Raw genomic sequence first — 23482 nt, 5'->3', positions numbered from 1 at the left:
AGTTTCATTCTCTTTTCAAATAATCCAAAAATACCATTGCAGCATAAAACAGAGTATTCAATAAAAGAAGAAAGGAGGATTAACGGCAAAAAATCACATCATAAGATATGAAACTTTGGAAATTATCTAGATATTGTTTGAAAAAACTCCTTTGATGGAAAGAAGATGAAGAACGGTATGGGATCCTGTCCTGCGCACCTGTAATTGATATGTTCCACATCCATTCATACCACCTAACCCTAAACACCCAAACATACTGCAGTCAGTGACCATGTGGCCTAATGGATAAGGCGTCTAACTTCGGATCAGAAGATTGAGGGTTCGAGTCCCTTCGTGGTTGAGTCTTTTTCTCACAGCACCCAACTTATCTTTACATACAAACTGGAGGCACACTCTTACAATACTCCTTTCACTCTCACTCATTAAGAAAGCCCAATACAAACTGCACAATCAGTCACGTTATGCCTTCAGCATTGCTACTTTTCTGTCTTTCTGCCATACCAAAGTACCTCTTCATAAATGCCACGGATATGCAATACGTATGCAACAATATGACACGGCACAATCATTCTTAACAGAACTGTGGGTAGATGCAGTGCAGGGAGTGTGTGCGTGCAGAAAGCAGAAACTATGCATGCGTAGAAACTCTATGATTTTCTCTAGGAATAATGCTAATTGTCCCTCAGAAAAAGTATAGTACTAGAGAAGAATCATAAAGGATTGACACAATTGCTGCCTTTGCTGCTGCCCCAGTTGTGTAATCTGTCAAGGACTGGTCTCTTGCAGATTGAGGCACCTAGTTGCAATTGTGTGGTAAAGATCACCCTTACAACCATTTTTGCTATAAACTTGAGATCTTTCTGAGATACTATCTCACAGACTTCTTATGAATGAGGAACTCTGAAATTGTCACATTCCAATTTGTACGTCCTTAAAACTCTGCTGGTTATTCAAATGGGCAGATTGTTTTTTAAATTCCTTTCTGTCTCGAGTTGTATTATATTGATACAGAGGCATAATTGTTGAATGATATATATTGGTTTGATTGAAATATGTTCGTAGAGGTGGTGATAGGCTTTATGTGTCTGTCTGAGAGGAAGGACCGGTTAACGTCTTTTTCCAAGAGCAGTTTGTTGTGAAAGGTATCAGGCAAAGGAGTATGTATTGTGATGTGGTTCTCTGACTGCTTCTGTCCACTTGCCAAAAGTTCCAAGGCCGTATGATAGCACAAAAATGGTAAGATTGAAGTGGTGGGTGCCGGAGGTTTAAAATGGTCAGTTTAATTAAAGACAGAAAAGTGAAACGAATGATTGCAGAAATACTGTATGTGGCCATGAACTGAGATGAAAGGATGATTTTGGAACTCTTTCTTGCAGATTACCCTCAATGCCGCAATGGATAGGGCACTACTCTCACAGACCAGGGGGTGTAAGTTTAAGTCTCTCTGAGGTGCACACCCTGAACTAATGCATTTTTGCTGAAACCTAATCATATTGTTTACTCTTCCTCGTAGCAGCTTGCCAGGGTGATAGTATATTGCAACAGAACCATTCCACTTCTTCACTGAAAAGTTTCATGCTGGTTACCCAAATGTGCAGCGTGTCATTTTATACAGCTTTCTTTATTGAAATTAAACTTGGACTCACTTGAAATATTCTCTTTCAAAATGAATGTTTTGAGCTGCTGTCAATTTTATTTCTAGAGGTGGTGACAGGCTTTCAGGTACGTGCATAGGTCAAGGCCCTGTTCATGTCACTTGTATAAGCTAATTCAGGGAGCAAATTAGCAAGTCAAGAAATGGGAAGTCTGAACTACTGTCAAAGCAGTTTCATTCTCTTTTCAAATAATCCAAAAATACCATTGCAGCATAAAACAGAGTATTCAATAAAAGAAGAAAGGAGGATTAACGGCAAAAAAGCACAGCATAAGATATGAAACTTTGGAAATTATCTAGATATTGTTTGAAAAAACTCCTTTGATGGAAAGAAGATGAAGAACGGTATGGGATCCTGTCCTGCGCACCTGTAATTGATATGTTCCACATCCATTCATACCACCTAACCCTAAACACCCAAAGATAATGCAGTCAGTGACAATGTGGCCTAATGGATAAGGTGTCTGACTTTGGATCAGAAGATTGAGGGTTCGAGTCCCTTCCTGGTTGAGTCTTTATCTCAAAGCACTCAACTTATATTTACATACAAACTGGAAAAACACTCTTACAATACTCCTTTCACTCTCACTCATTAAGAAAGCCTAATGCAAACTGCACAATCAGTCACGTTATGCCTTCAGCATTGCTACTTTTCTGTCTTTCTGCCATACCAAAGTACCTCTTCATAAATGCCATGGATATGCAATACGTATACAACAATATGACATGGCACAATCATTCTGAACAGAACTGTGGGTAGATTCAGTGCAGGGAGTGTGTGCGTGCAGAAAGCAGAAACTATGCATGGGTAGAAGCTCTATGATTTTCTCCAGGAATAATGCAAATTGTCCCTCATAAAAAGTATAGTACTAGAGAAGAATCATAAAGGATTGACACAATTGCTGCCTTTGCTGTTGCCCCAGTTGTGTAATCTGTCAAGGACTGGTCTCTTGCAGATTGAGGCACCTAGTTGCAATTGTTTGGTAAAAATCACCCTTACAACCATTTTTGCTATAAACTTGAGATCTTTCTGAGATACTATCTCACAGACTTCTTATGAATGAGGAACTCTGAAATTGTCACATTCCAATTTGTACGTCCTTAAAACTCTGCTGGTTATTCAAATGGGCAGATTGTTTTTTAAATTCCTTTCTGTCTCGAGTTGTAGTTATATTGATACAGAGGCATAATTGTTGAATGATATATATTGGTTTGATTGAAATATGTTCGTAGAGGTGGTGATAGGCTTTCTGTGTCTGTCTGAGAGCAAGGACCGGTTAACGTCTTTTTCCAAGAGCAGTTTGTTGTGAAAGGTATCAGGCAAAGGAGTATGTATTGTGATGTGGTTCTCTGACTGCTTCTGTCCACTTGCCAAAAGTTCCAAGGCCCTATGATAGCACAAAAACTGTAAGATTGAAGTAGTGGGTGCCGGAGGTTTAAAATGGTCAGTTTAGTTAAAGACAGAAAAGTGAAACGAATGACTGCAGAAATACTGTATGTGGCCATGAACTGAGATGAAAGGATGATTTTGGAACTCTGTCTTGCAGATTACCCTCAATGCCGCAATGGATAGGGCACTACTCTCACAGACCAGGGTGTGTAAGTTTAAGTCTATCTGAGGTGCACACCCTGAACTAATACATTTTTGCTGAAACCTAATCATATTGTTTACCCTTCCTCGTAGCAGCTTGCCAGGGTGATAGTATATTGCAACAGAACCATTCCACTTCTTCACTGAAAAGAGTCATGCTGGTTACCCAAATGTGCAGCGTGTCATTTTATACAGCTTTCTTTATTGAAATTAAACTTGGACTCACTTGAAATATTCTCTTTCAAAATGAATGTTTTGAGCTGCTGTGAATTTTATTTCTAGAGGTGGTGACAGGCTTTCAGGTACGTGCTTAGGTCAAGGCCCTGTTCATGTCACTTGTATAAGCTAATTCAGGGAGCAAATTAGCAAGTCAAGAAATGGGAAGTCTGAACTACTGTCAAAGCAGTTTCATTCTCTTTTCAAATAATCCAAAAATACCATTGCAGCATAAAACAGAGTATTCAATAAAAGAAGAAAGGAGGATTAACGGCAAAAAAGCACATCATAAGATATGAAACTTTGGAAATTATCTAGATATTGTTTGAAAAAACTCCTTTGATGGAAAGAAGATGAAGAACGGTATGGGATCCTGTCCTGCGCACCTGTAATTGATATGTTCCACATCCATTCATACCACCTAACCCTAAACACCCAAACATATTGCAGTCAGTGACCATGTGCCTAATGGATAAGGCGTCTGACTTCGGATCAGAAGATTGAGGGTTCGAGTCCCTTCATGGTTGAGTCTTTTTCTCACAGCACCCAACTTATCTTTACATACAAACTGGAAACACACTCTTACAATACTCCTTTCACTCTCACTTATTAAGAAAGCCCAATGCAAACTGCACAATCAGTCACGTTATGCCTTGAGCATTGCTACTTTTCTGTCTTTCTGCCATACCAAAGTACCTCTTCATAAATGCCACGGATATGCAATACGTATACAACAATATGACATGGCACAATCATTCCGAACAGAACTGTGGATAGATTCAGTGCAGGGAGTGTGTGCGTGCAGAAAGCAGAAACTATGCATGGGTAGAAGCTCTATGATTTTCTCCAGGAATAATGCAAATTGTCCCTCAGAAAAAGTATAGTACTAGAGAAGAATCATAAAGGATTGACACAATTGCTGCCTTTGCTGTTGCCCCAGTTGTGTAATCTGTCAAGGACTGGTCTCTTGCAGATTGAGGCACTTAGTTGCAATTGTGTGGTAAAAATCACCCTTACAACCATTTTTGCTATAAACTTGAGATCTTTCTGAGATACTATCTCACAGACTTCTTATGAATGAGGAACTCTGAAATTGTCACATTCCAATTTGTACGTCCTTAAAACTCTGCTGGTTATTCAAATGGGCAGATTGTTTTTTAAATTCCTTTCTGTCTCGAGTTGTAGTTATATTGATACAGAGGCATAATTGTTGAATGATATATATTGGTTTGATTGAAATATGTTCGTAGAGGTGGTGATAGGCTTTCTGTGTCTGTCTGAGAGCAAGGACCGGTTAACGTCTTTTTCCAAGAGCAGTTTGTTGTGAAAGGTATCAGGCAAAGGAGTATGTATTGTGATGTGGTTCTCTGACTGCTTCTGTCCACTTGCCAAACGTTCCAAGGCCCTAAAACGGTAAGATTGAAGTGGTGGGTGCCGGAGGTTTAAAATGGTCAGTTTAATTAAAGACAGAAAAGTGAAACGAATGACTGCAGAAATACTGTATGTGGCCATGAACTAAGATGAAAGGATGATTTTGGAACTCTGTCTTGCGGATTACCCTCAATGCCGCAATGGATAGGGCACTACTCTCACAGACCAGGGTGTGTAAGTTTAAGTCTATCTGATGTGCACACCCTGAACTAATACATTTTTGCTGAAACCTAATCATATTGTTTACTCTTCCTCGTAGCAGCTTGCCAGGGTGATAGTATATTGCAACAGAACCATTCCACTTCTTCACTGAAAAGAGTCATGCTGGTTACCCAAATGTGCAGCGTGTCATTTTATACAGCTTTCTTTATTGAAATTAAACTTGGACTCACTTGAAATATTCTCTTTCAAAATGAAAGTTTGAGCTGCTGTGAATTTTGCTGTGAGGTGGTGACAGGCTTTCAGGTACGTGCTTAGGTCAAGGCCCTGTTCATGTCACTTGTATAAGCTAATTCAGGGAGCAAATTAGCAAGTCAAGAAATGGGAAGTCTGAACTACTGTCAAAGCAGTTTCATTCTCTTTTCAAATAATCCAAAAATACCATTGCAGCATAAAACAGAGTATTCAATAAAAGAAGAAAGGAGGATTAACGGCAAAAAAGCACATCATAAGATATGAAACTTTGGAAATTATCTAGATATTGTTTGAAAAAACTCCTTTGATGGAAAGAAGATGAAGAACGGTGTGGGATCCTGTCCAGCGCACCTGTAATTGATATGTTCCACATCCATTCATACCACCTAACCCTAAACACCCAAACATATTGCAGTCAGTGACCATGTGGCCTAATGGAAAAGGCGTCTGGCTTCGGATCAGAAGATTGAGTGTTCAAGTCCCTTCATAGTTGAGTCTTTTTCTCACAGCACCCAACTTATCTTTACATACAAACTGGAAAAACACTCTTACAATACTCCTTTCACTCTCACTCATTAAGAAAGCCCAATGCAAACTGCACAATCAGTCACGTTATGCCTTCAGCATTGCTACTTTTCTGTCTTTCTGCCATACCAAAGTACCTCTTCATAAATGCCACGGATATGCAATACGTATACAACAATATGACATGGCACAATCATTCCGAACAGAACTGTGGGTAGATTCAGTGCAGGGAGTGTGTGCGTGCAGAAAGCAGAAACTATGCATGGGTAGAAGCTCTATGATTTTCTCCAGGAATAATGCAAATTGTACCTCAGAAAAAGTATAGCACTAGAAAAGAATCATAAAGGATTGACACAATTGCTGCCTTTGCTGTTACCCCAGTTGAGTAATCTGTCAAGGACTGGTCTCTTGCAGATTGAGGCACCTAGTTGCAATTGTGTGGTAAAAATCATCCTTACAACCATTTTTGCTATAAACTTGAGATCTTTCTGAGATACTATCTCACAGAGTTCTTATGAATGAGGAACTCTGAAATTGTCACATTCCAATTTGTACGTCCTTAAAACTCTGCTGGTTATTCAAATGGGCAGATTGTTTTTTAAATTCCTTTCTGTCTCGAGATGTAGTTATATTGATACAGAGGCATAATTGTTGAATTATATTTATTGGTTTGATTGAAATATGTTCGTAGAGGTGGTGATAGGCTTTCTGTGTCTGTCTGAGAGCAAGGACCGGTTAACGTCTTTTTCCAAGAGCAATTTGTTGTGAAAGGTATCAGGCAAAGGAGTATGTATTGTGATGTGGTTCTCTGACTGCTTCTGTCCACTTGCCAAAAGTTCCAAGGCCCTATGATAGCACAAAAACGGTAAGATTGAAGTGGTGGGTGCCGGAGGTTTAAAATGGTCAGTTTAATTAAAGACAGAAAAGTGAAACGAATGACTGCAGAAATACTGTATGTGGCCATGAACTGAGATGAAAGGATGACTTTGGAACTCTTTCTTGCAGATTACCCTCAATGCCGCAATGGATAGGGCACTACTCTCACAGACCAGGGGGTGTAAGTTTAAGTCTCTCTGAGGTGCACACCCTGAACTAATGCATTTTTGCTGAAACCTAATCATATTGTTTACTCTTCCTCGTAGCAGCTTGCCAGGGTGATAGTATATTGCAACAGAACCATTCCACTTCTTCAATGAAAAGTTTCATGCTGGTTACCCAAATGTGCAGCGTGTCATTTTATACAGCTTTCTTTATTGAAATTAAACTTGGACTCACTTGAAATATTCTCTTTCAAAATGAATGTTTTGAGCTGCTGTCAATTTTATTTCTAGAGGTGGTGACAGGCTTTCAGGTACGTGCTTAGGTCAAGGCCCTGTTCATGTCACTTGTATAAGCTAATTCAGGGAGCAAATTAGCAAGTCAAGAAATGGGAAGTCTGAACTACTGTCAAAGCAGTTTCATTCTCTTTTCAAAAATTCCAAAAATACCATTGCAGCATAAAACAGAGTATTCAATAAAAGAAGAAAGGAGGATTAACGGCAAAAAAGCACAGCATAAGATAAGAAACTTTGGAAATTATCTAGATATTGTTTGAAAAAACTCCTTTGATGGAAAGAAGATGAAGAACGGTATGGGATCCTGTCCTGCGCACCTGTAATTGATATGTTCCACATCCATTCATACCACCTAACCCTAAACACCCAAACATATTGCAGTCAGTGACCATATGGCCTAATGGATAAGGCGTCTCACTTCGAATCACAAGATTGAGGGTTCGAGTCCCTTCATGGTTGAGTCTTTTTCTCACAGCACCCAACTTATCTTTACATACAAACTGGGAACACACTCTTACAATACTCCTTTCACTCTCACTCATTAAGAAAGCCCAATGCAAACTGCAAAATCAGTCACGTTATGCCTTCAGCATTGCTACTTTTCTGTCTTTCTGCCATACCAAAGTACCTCTTCATAAATGCCATGGATATGCAATACGTATACAACAATATGACATGGCACAATCATTCCGAACAGAACTGTGGGTAGATTCAGTGCAGGGAGAGTGTGCGTGCAGAAAGCAGAAACTATGCATGGGTAGAAGCTCTATGATTTTCTCCAGGAATAATGCAAATTGTACCTCAGAAAAAGTATAGCACTAGAAAACAATCATAAAGGATTGACACAATTGCTGCCTTTGCTGTTGCCCCAGTTGAGTAATCTGTCAAGGACTGGTCTCTTGCAGATTGAGGCACCTAGTTGCAATTGTGTGGTAAAAATCATCCTTACAACCATTTTTGCTATAAACTTGAGATCTTTCTGAGATACTATCTCACAGACTTCTTATGAATGAGGAACTCTGAAATTGTCACATTCCAATTTGTACGTCCTTAAAACTCTGCTGGTTATTCAAATGGGCAGATTGTTTTTTAAATTCCTTTCTGTCTCGAGATGTAGTTATATTGATACAGAGGCATAACTGTTGAATTATATTTATTGGTTTGATTGAAATATGTTCGTAGAGGTGGTGATAGGCTTTCTGTGTCTGTCTGAGAGCAAGGACCGGTTAACGTCTTTTTCCAAGAGCAATTTGTTGTGAAAGGTATCAGGCAAAGGAGTATGTATTGTGATGTGGTTCTCTGACTGCTTCTGTCCACTTGCCAAAAGTTCCAAGGCCCTATGATAGCACAAAAACGGTAAGATTGAAGTGGTGGGTGCCGGAGGTTTACAATGGTCAGTTTAATTAAAGACAGAAAAGTGAAACGAATGACTGCAGAAATACTGTATGTGGCCATGAACTGAGATGAAAGGATGACTTTGGAACTCTTTCTTGCAGATTACCCTCAATGCCGCAATGGATAGGGCACTACTCTCACAGACCAGGGGGTGTAAGTTTAAGTCTCTCTGAGGTGCACACCCTGAACTAATGCATTTTTGCTGAAACCTAATCATATTGTTTACTCTTCCTCGTAGCAGCTTGCCAGGGTGATAGTATATTGCAACAGAACCATTCCACTTCTTCAATGAAAAGTTTCATGCTGGTTACCCAAATGTGCAGCGTGTCATTTTATACAGCTTTCTTTATTGAAATTAAACTTGGACTCACTTGAAATATTCTCTTTCAAAATGAATGTTTTGAGCTGCTGTCAATTTTATTTCTAGAGGTGGTGACAGGCTTTCAGGTACGTGCTTAGGTCAAGGCCCTGTTCATGTCACTTGTATAAGCTAATTCAGGGAGCAAATTAGCAAGTCAAGAAATGGGAAGTCTGAACTACTGTCAAAGCAGTTTCATTCTCTTTTCAAAAATTCCAAAAATACCATTGCAGCATAAAACAGAGTATTCAATAAAAGAAGAAAGGAGGATTAACGGCAAAAAAGCACAGCATAAGATAAGAAACTTTGGAAATTATCTAGATATTGTTTGAAAAAACTCCTTTGATGGAAAGAAGATGAAGAACGGTATGGGATCCTGTCCTGCGCACCTGTAATTGATATGTTCCACATCCATTCATACCACCTAACCCTAAACACCCAAACATATTGCAGTCAGTGACCATATGGCCTAATGGATAAGGCGTCTGACTTCGAATCAGAAGATTGAGGGTTCGAGTCCCTTCATGGTTGAGTCTTTTTCTCACAGCACCCAACTTATCTTTACATACAAACTGGGAACACACTCTTACAATACTCCTTTCACTCTCACTCATTAAGAAAGCCCAATGCAAACTGCAAAATCAGTCACGTTATGCCTTCAGCATTGCTACTTTTCTGTCTTTCTGCCATACCAAAGTACCTCTTCATAAATGCCATGGATATGCAATACGTATACAACAATATGACATGGCACAATCATTCCGAACAGAACTGTGGGTAGATTCAGTGCAGGGAGAGTGTGCGTGCAGAAAGCAGAAACTATGCATGGGTAGAAGCTCTATGATTTTCTCCAGGAATAATGCAAATTGTACCTCAGAAAAAGTATAGCACTAGAAAACAATCATAAAGGATTGACACAATTGCTGCCTTTGCTGTTGCCCCAGTTGAGTAATCTGTCAAGGACTGGTCTCTTGCAGATTGAGGCACCTAGTTGCAATTGTGTGGTAAAAATCATCCTTACAACCATTTTTGCTATAAACTTGAGATCTTTCTGAGATACTATCTCACAGACTTCTTATGAATGAGGAACTCTGAAATTGTCACATTCCAATTTGTACGTCCTTAAAACTCTGCTGGTTATTCAAATGGGCAGATTGTTTTTTAAATTCCTTTCTGTCTCGAGATGTAGTTATATTGATACAGAGGCATAATTGTTGAATTATATTTATTGGTTTGATTGAAATATGTTCGTAGAGGTGGTGATAGGCTTTCTGTGTCTGTCTGAGAGCAAGGACCGGTTAACGTCTTTTTCCAAGAGCAATTTGTTGTGAAAGGTATCAGGCAAAGGAGTATGTATTGTGATGTGGTTCTCTGACTGCTTCTGTCCACTTGCCAAAAGTTCCAAGGCCCTATGATAGCACAAAAACGGTAAGATTGAAGTGGTGGGTGCCGGAGGTTTAAAATGGTCAGTTTAATTAAAGACAGAAAAGTGAAACGAATGACTGCAGAAATACTGTATGTGGCCATGAACTGAGATGAAAGGATGACTTTGGAACTCTTTCTTGCAGATTACCCTCAATGCCGCAATGGATAGGGCACTACTCTCACAGACCAGGGGGTGTAAGTTTAAGTCTCTCTGAGGTGCACACCCTGAACTAATGCATTTTTGCTGAAACCTAATCATATTGTTTACTCTTCCTCGTAGCAGCTTGCCAGGGTGATAGTATATTGCAACAGAACCATTCCACTTCTTCAATGAAAAGTTTCATGCTGGTTACCCAAATGTGCAGCGTGTCATTTTATACAGCTTTCTTTATTGAAATTAAACTTGGACTCACTTGAAATATTCTCTTTCAAAATGAATGTTTTGAGCTGCTGTCAATTTTATTTCTAGAGGTGGTGACAGGCTTTCAGGTACGTGCTTAGGTCAAGGCCCTGTTCATGTCACTTGTATAAGCTAATTCAGGGAGCAAATTAGCAAGTCAAGAAATGGGAAGTCTGAACTACTGTCAAAGCAGTTTCATTCTCTTTTCAAAAATTCCAAAAATACCATTGCAGCATAAAACAGAGTATTCAATAAAAGAAGAAAGGAGGATTAACGGCAAAAAAGCACAGCATAAGATAAGAAACTTTGGAAATTATCTAGATATTGTTTGAAAAAACTCCTTTGATGGAAAGAAGATGAAGAACGGTATGGGATCCTGTCCTGCGCACCTGTAATTGATATGTTCCACATCCATTCATACCACCTAACCCTTAACACCCAAACATATTGCAGTCAGTGACCAAATGGCCTAATGGATAAGGCGTCTGACTTCGAATCAGAAGATTGAGGGTTCGAGTCCCTTCATGGTTGAGTCTTTTTCTCACAGCACCCAACTTATCTTTACATACAAACTGGGAACACACTCTTACAATACTCCTTTCACTCTCACTCATTAAGAAAGCCCAATGCAAACTGCAAAATCAGTCACGTTATGCCTTCAGCATTGCTACTTTTCTGTCTTTCTGCCATACCAAAGTACCTCTTCATAAATGCCATGGATATGCAATACGTATACAACAATATGACATGGCACAATCATTCCGAACAGAACTGTGGGTAGATTCAGTGCAGGGAGTGTGTGCGTGCAGAAAGCAGAAACTATGCATGCGTAGAAACTCTATGATTTTCTCCAGGAATAATGCAAATTGTCCCTCAGAAAAAGGATAGTACTAGAGAAGAATCATAAAGGATTGACACAATTGATGCCTTTGCTGTTGCCCCAGTTGTGTAATCTGTCAAGGACTGGTCTCTTGCAGATTGAGGCACCTAGTTGCAATTGTGTGGTAAAAATCACTCTTACAACCATTTTTGCTATAAACTTGAGATCTTTCTGAGATACTATCTCACAGACTTCTTATGAATGAGGAACTCTGAAATTGTCACATTCCAATTTGTACGTCCTTAAAACTATGCTGGTTATTCAAAATGGCAGATTGTTTTTTAAATTCCTTTCTGTCTCGAGTTGTAGTTATATTGATACAGAGCCATAATTGTTGAATGATATATATTGGTTTGATTGAAATATGTTCGTAGAGGTGGTGATAGGCTTTCTGTGTCTGTCTCAGAGCAAGGACCGGTTAACGTCTTTTTCCAAGAGCAGTTTCTTGTGAAAGGTATCAGGCAAAGGAGTATGTATTGTGATGTGGTTCTCTGACTGCTTCTGTCCACTTGCCAAAAGTTCCAAGGCCCTATGATAGCACAAAAACGGTAAGATTGAAGTGGTGGGTGCCGGAGGTTTAAAATGGTCAGTTTAATTAAAGACAAAAAAGTGAGACAAATGACTGCTGAAATACTGTATGTGGCCATGAACTGAGATGAAAGGATGATTTTGGAACTATGTCTTGCAGATTACCCTCAATGCCGCAATGGATAGGGCACTACTCTCACAGACCAGGGGGTGTAAGTTTAAGTCTATCTGAGATGCACACCCTGAACTAATACATTGTTGCTGAAACCTAATCATATTGTTTACTCTTCCTCGTAGCAGCTTGCCAGGGTGATAGTATATTGCAACAGAACCATTCCACTTCTTCACTGAAAAGAGTCATGCTCGTTACCCAAATGTGCAGCGTGTCATTTTATTCAGCTTTCTTTATTGAAATTAAACTTGGACTCACTTGAAATATTCTCTTTCAAAATGAATGTTTTGAGCTGCTGTGAATTTTATTTCTAGAGGTGGTGACAGGCTTTCAGGTACGTGCTTAGGTCAAGGCCCTGTTCATGTCACTTGTATAAGCTAATTCAGGGAGCAAATTAGCAAGTCAAGAAATGGGAAGTCTGAACTACTGTCAAAGCAGTTTCATTCTCTTTTCAAATAATCCAAAAATACCATTGCAGCATAAAACAGAGTATTCAATAAAAGAAGAAAGGAGGATTAACGGCAAAAAACCACAGCATAAGATATGAAACTTTGGAAATTATCTAGATATTGTTTGAAAAAACTCCTTTGATGGAAAGAAGATGAAGAACGGTATGGGATCCTGTCCTGCGCACCTGTAATTGATATGTTCCACATCCATTCATACCACCTAACCCTAAACACCCAAACATATTGCAGTCAGTGACCATGTGGCCTAATGGATAAGGCGCCTGACTTCGGATCAGAAGATTGATGGTTCGATTCCCTTCATGGTTGAGTCTTTTTCTCACAGCACCCAACTTATCTTTACATACAAACTGGAAACACACTCTTACAATACTCCTTTCACTCTCACTCATTAAGAAAGCCCAATGCAAACTGCACAATCAGTCACGTTATGCCTTCAGCATTGCTACTTTTCTGTCTTTCTGCCATACCAAAGTACCTCTTCATAAATGCCACGGATATGCAATACGTATGCAACAATATGACACGGCACAATCATTCTTAACAGAACTGTGGGTAGATACAGTGCAGGGAGTGTGTGCGTGCAGAAAGCATAAACTATGCATGCGTAGAAGCTCTATGATTTTCTCCAGGAATAATGCTAATTGTCCCTCAGAAAAAATATAGTACTGGATAAGAATCATAAAGGATTGACACAATTGCTGCCTTTGCTGTTGCCCAAATTGTGTAATCTGTCAAGGACTGGTCTCTTGCAGATTGAGGCACCTAGTTGCAATTGTGTGGTATAAATCACCTTTACAACCATTTTTGCTATAAACTTGAGATCTTTCTGAGATACTATCTCACAGAATTCTTATGAATGAGGAACTCTGAAATTGTCACATTCCAATTTGTACGTCCTTAAAACTATGCTGGTTATTCAAATGGGCAGATTGCTTTTAAAATCCTTTCTGTCTCTAGTTGTAGTTATATTGATACAGAGGCATAATTGTTGAATGATGTATATTGGTTTGATTGAAAAATGTTCGTAGAGGTGGTGATAGGCTTTCTCAGTCTGTCTGAGAGCAAGGGCCGCTTAACGTCTTTTTCCAAGAGCAGTTTGTTGTGAAAGGTATGAGGCAAAGGAGTATGTATTGTGATGTGGTTCTCTGACTGCTTCTGTTCACTTGCCAAAAGTTCCAATGCCCTATGATAGCACAAAAACGGTAAGATTGAAGTGGTGGGTGCCGGAGGTTTAAAATGGTCAGTTTAATTAAAGACAGAAAAGTGAAACGAATGACTGCAGAAATACTGTATGTGGCCATGAACTGAGATGAAAGGATGATTTTAGAACTCTGTCTTGCAGATTACCCTCAATGCCGCAATGGATAGGGCACTACTCTCACAGACCAGGGTGTGTAAGTTTAAGTCTATCAGAGGTGCACACCCTGAACTAATACATTTTTGCTGAAACCTAATAATATAGTTTACTCTTCCTCGTAGCAGCTTGCCAGGGTGATAGTATATTGCAACAGAGCCATTCCACTTCTTCACTGAAAAGAGTCATGCTGGTTACCCAAATGTGCAGCGTGTCATTTTATACAGCTTTCTTCATTGAAATTAAACTTGGACTCACTTGAAATATTCTCTTTCAAAATGAATGTTTTGAGCTGCTGTGAATTTTATTTCTAGAGGTGGTGACAGGCTTTCAGGTACGTGCTTAGGTCAAGGCCCTGTTCATGTCACTTGTAAAAGCTAATTCAGGGAGCAAATTAGCAAGTCAAGAAATGGGAAGTCTGAAACATTCTCTTTTCAAATAATCCAAAAATACCATTGCAGCATAAAACAGAGTATTCAATAAAAGAAGAAAGGAGGATTAACGGCAAAAAAGCACATCATAAGATATGAAACTTTGGAAATTATCTAGATATTGTTTGAAAAAACTCCTTTGATGGAAAGAAGATGAAGAACGGTATGGGATCCTGTCCTGCGCACCTGTAATTGATATGTTCCACATCCATTCATACCACCTAACCCTAAACACCCAAACATGTTGCAGTCAGTGACCATGTGGCCTAATGGATAAGGCGTCTGACTTCGGATCAGAAGATTGAGGGTTCGAGTCCCTTCATGGTTGAATCTTTTTCTCACAGCACCCAACTTATCTTTACATACAAACTGGAAACACACTCTTAAAATACTCCTTTCACTCTCACTCATTAAGAAAGCCCAATGCAAACTGCACAATCAGTCACGTTATGCCTTCAGCATTGCTACTTTTCTGTCTTTCTGCCATACCAAAGTACCTCTTCATAAATGCCACGGATATGCAATACGTATACAACAATATGACATGGCACAATCATTCTGAACAGAACTGTGGGTAGATTCAGTGCAGGGAGTGTGTGCGTGCAGAAAGCAGAAACTATGCATGGGTAGAAGCTCTATGATTTTCTCCAGGAATAATGCAAATTGTCCCTCAGAAAAAGTATAGTACTAGAGAAGAATCATAAAGGATTGACACAATTGCTGCCTTTGCTGTTGCCCCAGTTGTGCAATCTGTCAAGGACTGGTCTCTTGCAGATTGAGGCACCTAGTTGCAATTGTGTGGTAAAAATCACCCTTACAACCATTTCTGCTATAAACTTGAGATCTTTCTGAGATACTATCTCACAGACTTCTTATGAATGAGGAACTCTGAAATTGTCACATTCCAATTTGTACGTCCTTAAAACTATGCTGGTTATTCAAATGGGCAGATTGTTTTTTAAATTCCTTTCTGTCTCGAGTTGTAGTTATATTGATACAGAGGCATAATTGTTGAATGATATATATTGGTTTGATTGAAATATGTTCGTAGAGGTGGTGATAGGCTTTCTGTGTCTGTCTGAGAGCAAGGACCGGTTAACGTCTTTTTCCAAGAGCAGTTTGTTGTGAAAGGTATCAGGCAAAGGAGTATGTATTGTGATGTGGTTCTCTGACTGCTTCTGTCCACTTGCCAAAAGTTCCAAGGCCCTATGATAGCACAAAAACGGTAAGATTGAAGTGGTGGATGCCGGAGGTTTAAAATGGTCAGTTTAATTAAAGACAGAAAAGTGAAACGAATGACTGCAGAAATACTGTATGTGGCCATGAACTGAGATGAAAGGATGATTTTGGAACTCTGTCTTGCAGATTACCCTCAATGCCGCAATGGATAGGGCACTACTCTCACAGACCAGGGTGTGTAAGTTTAAGTCTATCTGAGGTGCACACCCTGAACTAATACATTTTTGCTGAAACCTAATCATATTGTTTACTCTTCCTCGTAGCAGCTTGCCAGGGTGATAGTATATTGCAACAGAACCATTCCACTTCTTCACTGAAAAGTGTCATGTTGGTTACCCAAATGTGCAGCGTGTCATTTTATACAGCTTTCTTTATTGAAATTAAACTTGGACTCACTTGAAATATTCTCTTTCAAAATGAATGTTTTGAGCTGCTGTGAATTTTATTTCTAGAGGTGGTGACAGGCTTTCAGGTACGTGCTTAGGTCAAGGCCCTGTTCATGTCACTTGTAAAAGCTAATTCAGGGAGCAAATTAGCAAGTCAAGAAATGGGAAGTCTGAAACATTCTCTTTTCAAATAATCCAAAAATACCATTGCAGCATAAAACAGAGTATTCAATAAAAGAAGAAAGGAGGATTAACGGCAAAAAAGCACATCATAAGATATGAAACTTTGGAAATTATCTAGATATTGTTTGAAAAAACTCCTTTGATGGAAAGAAGATGAAGAACGGTATGGGATCCTGTCCTGCGCACCTGTAATTGATATGTTCCACATCCATTCATACCACCTAACCCTAAACACCCAAACATGTTGCAGTCAGTGACCATGTGGCCTAATGGATAAGGCGTCTGACTTCGGATCAGAAGATTGAGGGTTCGAGTCCCTTCATGGTTGAATCTTTTTCTCACAGCACCCAACTTATCTTTACATACAAACTGGAAACACACTCTTAAAATACTCCTTTCACTCTCACTCATTAAGAAAGCCCAATGCAAACTGCACAATCAGTCACGTTATGCCTTCAGCATTGCTACTTTTCTGTCTTTCTGCCATACCAAAGTACCTCTTCATAAATGCCACGGATATGCAATACGTATACAACAATATGACATGGCACAATCATTCTGAACAGAACTGTGGGTAGATTCAGTGCAGGGAGTGTGTGCGTGCAGAAAGCAGAAACTATGCATGGGTAGAAGCTCTATGATTTTCTCCAGGAATAATGCAAATTGTCCCTCAGAAAAAGTATAGTACTAGAGAAGAATCATAAAGGATTGACACAATTGCTGCCTTTGCTGTTGCCCCAGTTGTGCAATCTGTCAAGGACTGGTCTCTTGCAGATTGAGGCACCTAGTTGCAATTGTGTGGTAAAAATCACCCTTACAACCATTTCTGCTATAAACTTGAGATCTTTCTGAGATACTATCTCACAGACTTCTTATGAATGAGAAACTCTGAAATTGTCACATTCCAATTTGTACGTCCTTAAAACTATGCTGGTTATTCAAATGGGCAGATTGTTTTTTAAATTCCTTTCTGTCTCGAGTTGTAGTTATATTGATACAGAGGCATAATTGTTGAATGATATATATTGGTTTGATTGAAATATGTTCGTAGAGGTGGTGATCGGCTTTCTGTGTCTGTCTGAGAGCAAGGACCTGTTAACGTCTTTTTCAAAGAGCAGTTTGTTGTGAAAGGTATCAGGCAAAGGAGTATGTATTGTGATGTGGTTCTCTGACTGCTTCTGTCCACTTGCCAAAAGTTCCAAGGCCCTATGATAGCACAAAAACGGTAAGATTGAAGTGGTGGATGCCGGAGGTTTAAAATGGTCAGTTTAATTAAAGACAGAAAAGTGAAACGAATGACTGCAGAAATACTGTATGTGGCCATGAACTGAGATGAAAGGATGATTTTGGAACTCTGTCTTGCAGATTACCCTCAATGCCGCAATGGATAGGGCACTACTCTCACAGACCAGGGTGTGTAAGTTTAAGTCTATCTGAGGTGCACACCCTGAACTAATACATTTTTGCTGAAACCTAATCATATTGTTTACTCTTCCTCGTAGCAGCTTGCCAGGGTGATAGTATATTGCAACAGAACCATTCCACTTCTTCACTGAAAAGTGTCATGTTGGTTACCCAAATGTGCAGCGTGTCATTTTATACAGCTTTCTTTATTGAAATTAAACTTGGACTCACTTGAAATATTCTCTTTCAAAATGAATGTTTTGAGCTGCTGTGAATTTTATTTCTAGAGGTGGTGACAGGCTTTCAGGTACGTGCTTAGGTCAAGGCCCTGTTCATGTCACTTGTAAAAGCTAATTCAGGGAGCAAATTAGCAAGTCAAGAAATGGGAAGTCTGAAACATTCTCTTTTCAAATAATCCAAAAATACCATTGCAGCATAAAACAGAGTATTCAATAAAAGAAGAAAGGAGGATTAACGGCAAAAAAGCACATCATAAGATATGAAACTTTGGAAATTATCTAGATATTGTTTGAAAAAACTCCTTTGATGGAAAGAAGATGAAGAACGGTATGGGATCCTGTCCTGCGCACCTGTAATTGATATGTTCCACATCCATTCATACCACCTAACCCTAAACACCCAAACATGTTGCAGTCAGTGACCATGTGGCCTAATGGATAAGGCGTCTGACTTCGGATCAGAAGATTGAGGGTTCGAGTCCCTTCATGGTTGAATCTTTTTCTCACAGCACCCAACTTATCTTTACATACAAACTGGAAACACACTCTTAAAATACTCCTTTCACTCTCACTCATTAAGAAAGCCCACTGCAAACTGCACAATCAGTCACGTTATGCCTTCAGCATTGCTACTTTTCTTTCTTTCTGCCATACCAAAGTACCTCTTCATAAATGCCACGGATATGCAATACGTATACAACAATATGACATGGCACAATCATTCTGAACAGAACTGTGGGTAGATTCAGTGCAGGGAGTGTGTGCGTGCAGAAAGCAGAAACTATGCATGGGTAGAAGCTCTATGATTTTCTCCAGGAATAATGCAAATTGTCCCTCAGAAAAAGTATAGTACTAGAGAAGAATCATAAAGGATTGACACAATTGCTGCCTTTGCTGTTGCCCCAGTTGTGTAATCTGTCAAGGACTGGTCTCTTGCAGATTGAGGCACCTAGTTGCAATTGTGTGGTAAAAATCACCCTTACAACCATTTTTGCTATAAACTTGAGATCTTTCTGAGATACTATCTCACAGACTTCTTATGAATGAGGAACTCTGAAATTGTCACATTCCAATTTGTACGTCCTTAAAACTCTGCTGGTTATTCAAATGGGCAGATTGTTTTTTAAATTCCTTTCTGTCTCGAGTTGTAGTTATATTGATACAGAGGCATAATTGTTGAATGATATATATTGGTTTGATTGAAATATGTTCGTAGAGGTGGTGATAGGCTTTCTGTGTCTGTCTGAGAGCAAGGACCGGTTAACGTCTTTTTCCAAGAGCAGTTTGTTGTGAAAGGTATCAGGCAAAGGAGTATGTATTGTGATGTGGTTCTCTGACTGCTTCTGTCCACTTGCCAAAAGTTCCAAGGCCCTATGATAGCACAAAAACGGTAAGATTGAAGTGGTGGGTGCAGGAGGTTTAAAATGGTCAGTTTAATTAAAGACAGAAAAGTGAAACGAATGACTGCAGAAATACTGTATGTAGCCATGAACTGAGATGAAAGGATGATTTTGGAACTCTGTCTTGCAGATTACCCTCAATGCCGCAATGGATAGGGCACTACTCTCACAGACCAGGGTGTGTAAGTTTAAGTCTATCTGAGGTGCACACCCTGAACTAATACATTTTTGCTGAAACCTAATCATATTGTTTACTCTTCCTCGTAGCAGCTTGCCAGGGTGATAGTATATTGCAACAGAACCATTCCACTTCTTCACTGAAAAGTGTCATGTTGGTTACCCAAATGTGCAGCGTGTCATTTTATACAGCTTTCTTTATTGAAATTAAACTTGGACTCACTTGAAATATTCTCTTTCAAAATGAATGTTTTGAGCTGCTGTGAATTTTATTTCCAGAGGTGGTGACAGCCTTTCAGGTACGTGCTTAGGTCAAGGCCCTGTTCATGTCACTTGTATAAGCTAATTCAGGGAGCAAATTAGCAAGTCAATAAATGGAAAGTCTGAACTACTGTCAAAGCAGTTTCATTCTCTTTTCAAATAATCCAAAAATACCATTGCAGCATAAAACAGAGTATTCAATAAAAGAAGAAAGGAGGATTAACGGCAAAAAAGCACATCATAAGATATGAAACTTTGGAAATTATCTAGATATTGTTTGAAAAAACTCCTTTGATGGAAAGAAGATGAAGAACGGTATGGGATCCTGTCCTGCGCACCTGTAATTGATATGTTCCACATCCATTCATACCACCTAACCCTAAACACCCAAACATGTTGCAGTCAGTGACCATGTGGCCTAATGGATAAGGCGTCTGACTTCGGATCAGAAGATTGAGGGTTGGAGTCCCTTCATGGTTGAATCTTTTTCTCACAGCACCCAACTTATCTTTACATACAAACTGGAAACACACTCTTAAAATACTCCTTTCACTCTCACTCATTAAGAAAGCCCAATGCAAACTGCACAATCAGTCACGTTATGCCTTCAGCATTGCTACTTTTCTGTCTTTCTGCCATACCAAAGTACCTCTTCATAAATGCCACGGATATGCAATACGTATACAACAATATGACATGGCACAATCATTCTGAACAGAACTGTGGGTAGATTCAGTGCAGGGAGTGTGTGCGTGCAGAAAGCAGAAACTATGCATGGGTAGAAGCTCTATGATTTTCTCCAGGAATAATGCAAATTGTCCCTCAGAAAAAGTATAGTACTAGAGAAGAATCATAAAGGATTGACACAATTGCTGCCTTTGCTGTTGCCCCAGTTGTGCAATCTGTCAAGGACTGGTCTCTTGCAGATTGAGGCACCTAGTTGCAATTGTGTGGTAAAAATCACCCTTACAACCATTTCTGCTATAAACTTGAGATCTTTCTGAGATATTATCTCACAGACTTCTTATGAATGAGGAACTCTGAAATTGTCACATTCCAATTTGTACGTCCTTAAAACTCTGCTGGTTATTCAAATGGGCAGATTGTTTTTTAAATTCCTTTCTGTCTCGAGTTGTAGTTATATTGATACAGAGGCATAATTGTTGAATGATATATATTGGTTTGATTGAAATATGTTCGTAGAGGTGGTGATAGGCTTTCTGTGTCTGTCTGAGAGCAAGGACCGGTTAACGTCTTTTTCCAAGAGCAGTTTGTTGTGAAAGGTATCAGGCAAAGGAGTATGTATTGTGATGTGGTTCTCTGACTGCTTCTGTCCACTTGCCAAAAGTTCCAAGGCCCTATGATAGCACAAAAACGGTAAGATTGAAGTGGTGGATGCCGGAGGTTTAAAATGGTCAGTTTAATTAAAGACAGAAAAGTGAAACGAATGACTGCAGAAATACTGTATGTGGCCATGAACTGAGATGAAAGGATGATTTTGGAACTCTGTCTTGCAGATTACCCTCAATGCCGCAATGGATAGGGCACTACTCTCACAGACCAGGGTGTGTAAATTTAAGTCTATCTGAGGTGCACACCCTGAACTAATACATTTTTGTTGAAACCTAATCATATTGTTTACTCTTCCTCGTAGCAGCTTGCCAGGGTGATAGTATATTGCAACAGAACCATTCCACTTCTTCACTGAAAAGAGTCATGCTGGTTACCCAAATGTGCAGCATGTCATTTTATACAGCTTTCTTTATTGAAATTAAACTTGGACTCACTTCAAATATTCTCTTTCAAAATGAATGTTTTGAGCTGCTGTGAATTTTATTTCTTGAGGTGGTGACAGGCTTTCAGGTACGTGCTTAGGTCAAGGCCCTGTTCATGTCACTTGTATAAGCTAATTCAGGGAGCAAATTAGCAAGTCAAGAAATGGGAAGTCTGAACTACTGTCAAAGCAGTTTCATTCTCTTTTCAAATAATCCAAAAATACCATTGCAGCATGAAACAGAGTATTCAATAAAAGAAGAAAGGAGGATTAACGGCAAAAAAGCACAGCATAAGATATGAAACTTTGGAAATTATCTAGATATTGTTTGAAAAAACTCCTTTGATGGAAAGAAGATGAAGAACGGTATGGGATCATATCCTGCGCACCTGTAATTGATATGTTCCACATCCATTCATACCATCTAACCCTAAACACCCAAACAAATTGAAGTCAGTGACCATGTGGCCTAATGGATAATGCGTCTGACTTCGGATCAGAGGCTCGAGGGTTCGAGTCCCTTCATGGTTGAGTCTTTTTCTCACAGCACCCAACTTATCTTTACATACAAACTGGAAACACACTCTTAAAATACTCCTTTCACTCTCACTCATTAAGAAAGCCCACTGCAAACTGCACAATCAGTCACGTTATGCCTTCAGCATTGCTACTTTTCTGTCTTTCTGCCATACCAAAGTACCTCTTCATAAATGCCACGGATATGCAATACGTATACAACAATATGACATGGCACAATCATTCTGAACAGAACTGTGGGTAGATTCAGTGCAGGGAGTGTGTGCGTGCAGAAAGCAGAAACTATGCATGGGTAGAAGCTCTATGATTTTCTCCAGGAATAATGCAAATTGTCCCTCAGAAAAAGTATAGTACTAGAGAAGAATCATAAAGGATTGACACAATTGCTGCCTTTGCTGTTGCCCCAGTTGTGTAATCTGTCAAGGACTGGTCTCTTGCAGATTGAGGCACCTAGTTGCAATTGTGTGGTAAAAATCACCCTTACAACCATTTTTGCTATAAACTTGAGATCTTTCTGAGATACTATCTCACAGACTTCTTATGAATGAGGAACTCTGAAATTGTCACATTCCAATTTGTACGTCCTTAAAACTCTGCTGGTTATTCAAATGGGCAGATTGTTTTTTAAATTCCTTTCTGTCTCGAGTTGTAGTTATATTGATACAGAGGCATAATTGTTGAATGATATATATTGGTTTGATTGAAATATGTTCGTAGAGGTGGTGATAGGCTTTCTGTGTCTGTCTCAGAGCAAGGACCGGTTAACGTCTTTTTCCAAGAGCAGTTTGTTGTGAAAGGTATCAGGCAAAGGAGTATGTATTGTGATGTGGTTCTCTGACTGCTTCTGTCCACTTGCCAAAAGTTCCAAGGCCCTATGATAGCACAAAAACGGTAAGATTGAAGTGGTGGGTGCAGGAGGTTTAAAATGGTCAGTTTAATTAAAGACAGAAAAGTGAAACGAATGACTGCAGAAATACTGTATGTAGCCATGAACTGAGATGAAAGGATGATTTTGGAACTCTGTCTTGCAGATTACCCTCAATGCCGCAATGGATAGGGCACTACTCTCACAGACCAGGGTGTGTAAGTTTAAGTCTATCTGAGGTGCACACCCTGAACTAATACATTTTTGCTGAAACCTAATCATATTGTTTACTCTTCCTCGTAGCAGCTTGCCAGGGTGATAGTATATTGCAACAGAACCATTCCACTTCTTCACTGAAAAGTGTCATGTTGGTTACCCAAATGTGCAGCGTGTCATTTTATACAGCTTTCTTTATTGAAATTAAACTTGGACTCACTTG

At 39.4% G+C, this 23482-nt stretch overlaps 6 non-coding genes across 6 annotated transcripts; all 6 read left to right on the top strand.

Annotated features, from left to right (window-relative positions):
• The first annotated feature begins 267 nt into the window (after window positions 1–267).
• TRNAR-UCG (transfer RNA arginine (anticodon UCG)) lies at window positions 268–340 on the top strand. The gene has a single exon. It is a non-coding gene; the product is annotated as a tRNA-Arg (tRNA).
• Window positions 341–9376: 9036 nt separating this feature from the next.
• Window positions 9377–9449, top strand: TRNAR-UCG (transfer RNA arginine (anticodon UCG)). The gene has a single exon. It is a non-coding gene; the product is annotated as a tRNA-Arg (tRNA).
• Window positions 9450–14833: 5384 nt separating this feature from the next.
• On the top strand, window positions 14834–14906 carry TRNAR-UCG (transfer RNA arginine (anticodon UCG)). The gene has a single exon. It is a non-coding gene; the product is annotated as a tRNA-Arg (tRNA).
• Window positions 14907–16641: 1735 nt separating this feature from the next.
• On the top strand, window positions 16642–16714 carry TRNAR-UCG (transfer RNA arginine (anticodon UCG)). The gene has a single exon. It is a non-coding gene; the product is annotated as a tRNA-Arg (tRNA).
• Window positions 16715–18449: 1735 nt separating this feature from the next.
• On the top strand, window positions 18450–18522 carry TRNAR-UCG (transfer RNA arginine (anticodon UCG)). The gene has a single exon. It is a non-coding gene; the product is annotated as a tRNA-Arg (tRNA).
• A 1752-nt stretch (window positions 18523–20274) lies between these two features.
• Window positions 20275–20347, top strand: TRNAR-UCG (transfer RNA arginine (anticodon UCG)). Its single transcript has one exon. It is a non-coding gene; the product is annotated as a tRNA-Arg (tRNA).
• Window positions 20348–23482: the final 3135 nt, after the last annotated feature.

The sequence above is a fragment of the Pleurodeles waltl genome, chromosome 4_1 (assembly GCF_031143425.1).
Source record: "Pleurodeles waltl isolate 20211129_DDA chromosome 4_1, aPleWal1.hap1.20221129, whole genome shotgun sequence".
Classification (NCBI taxonomy): Eukaryota; Metazoa; Chordata; class Amphibia; order Caudata; family Salamandridae; genus Pleurodeles; species Pleurodeles waltl.
This window is presented reverse-complemented; position numbering and strand designations above follow the sequence as displayed.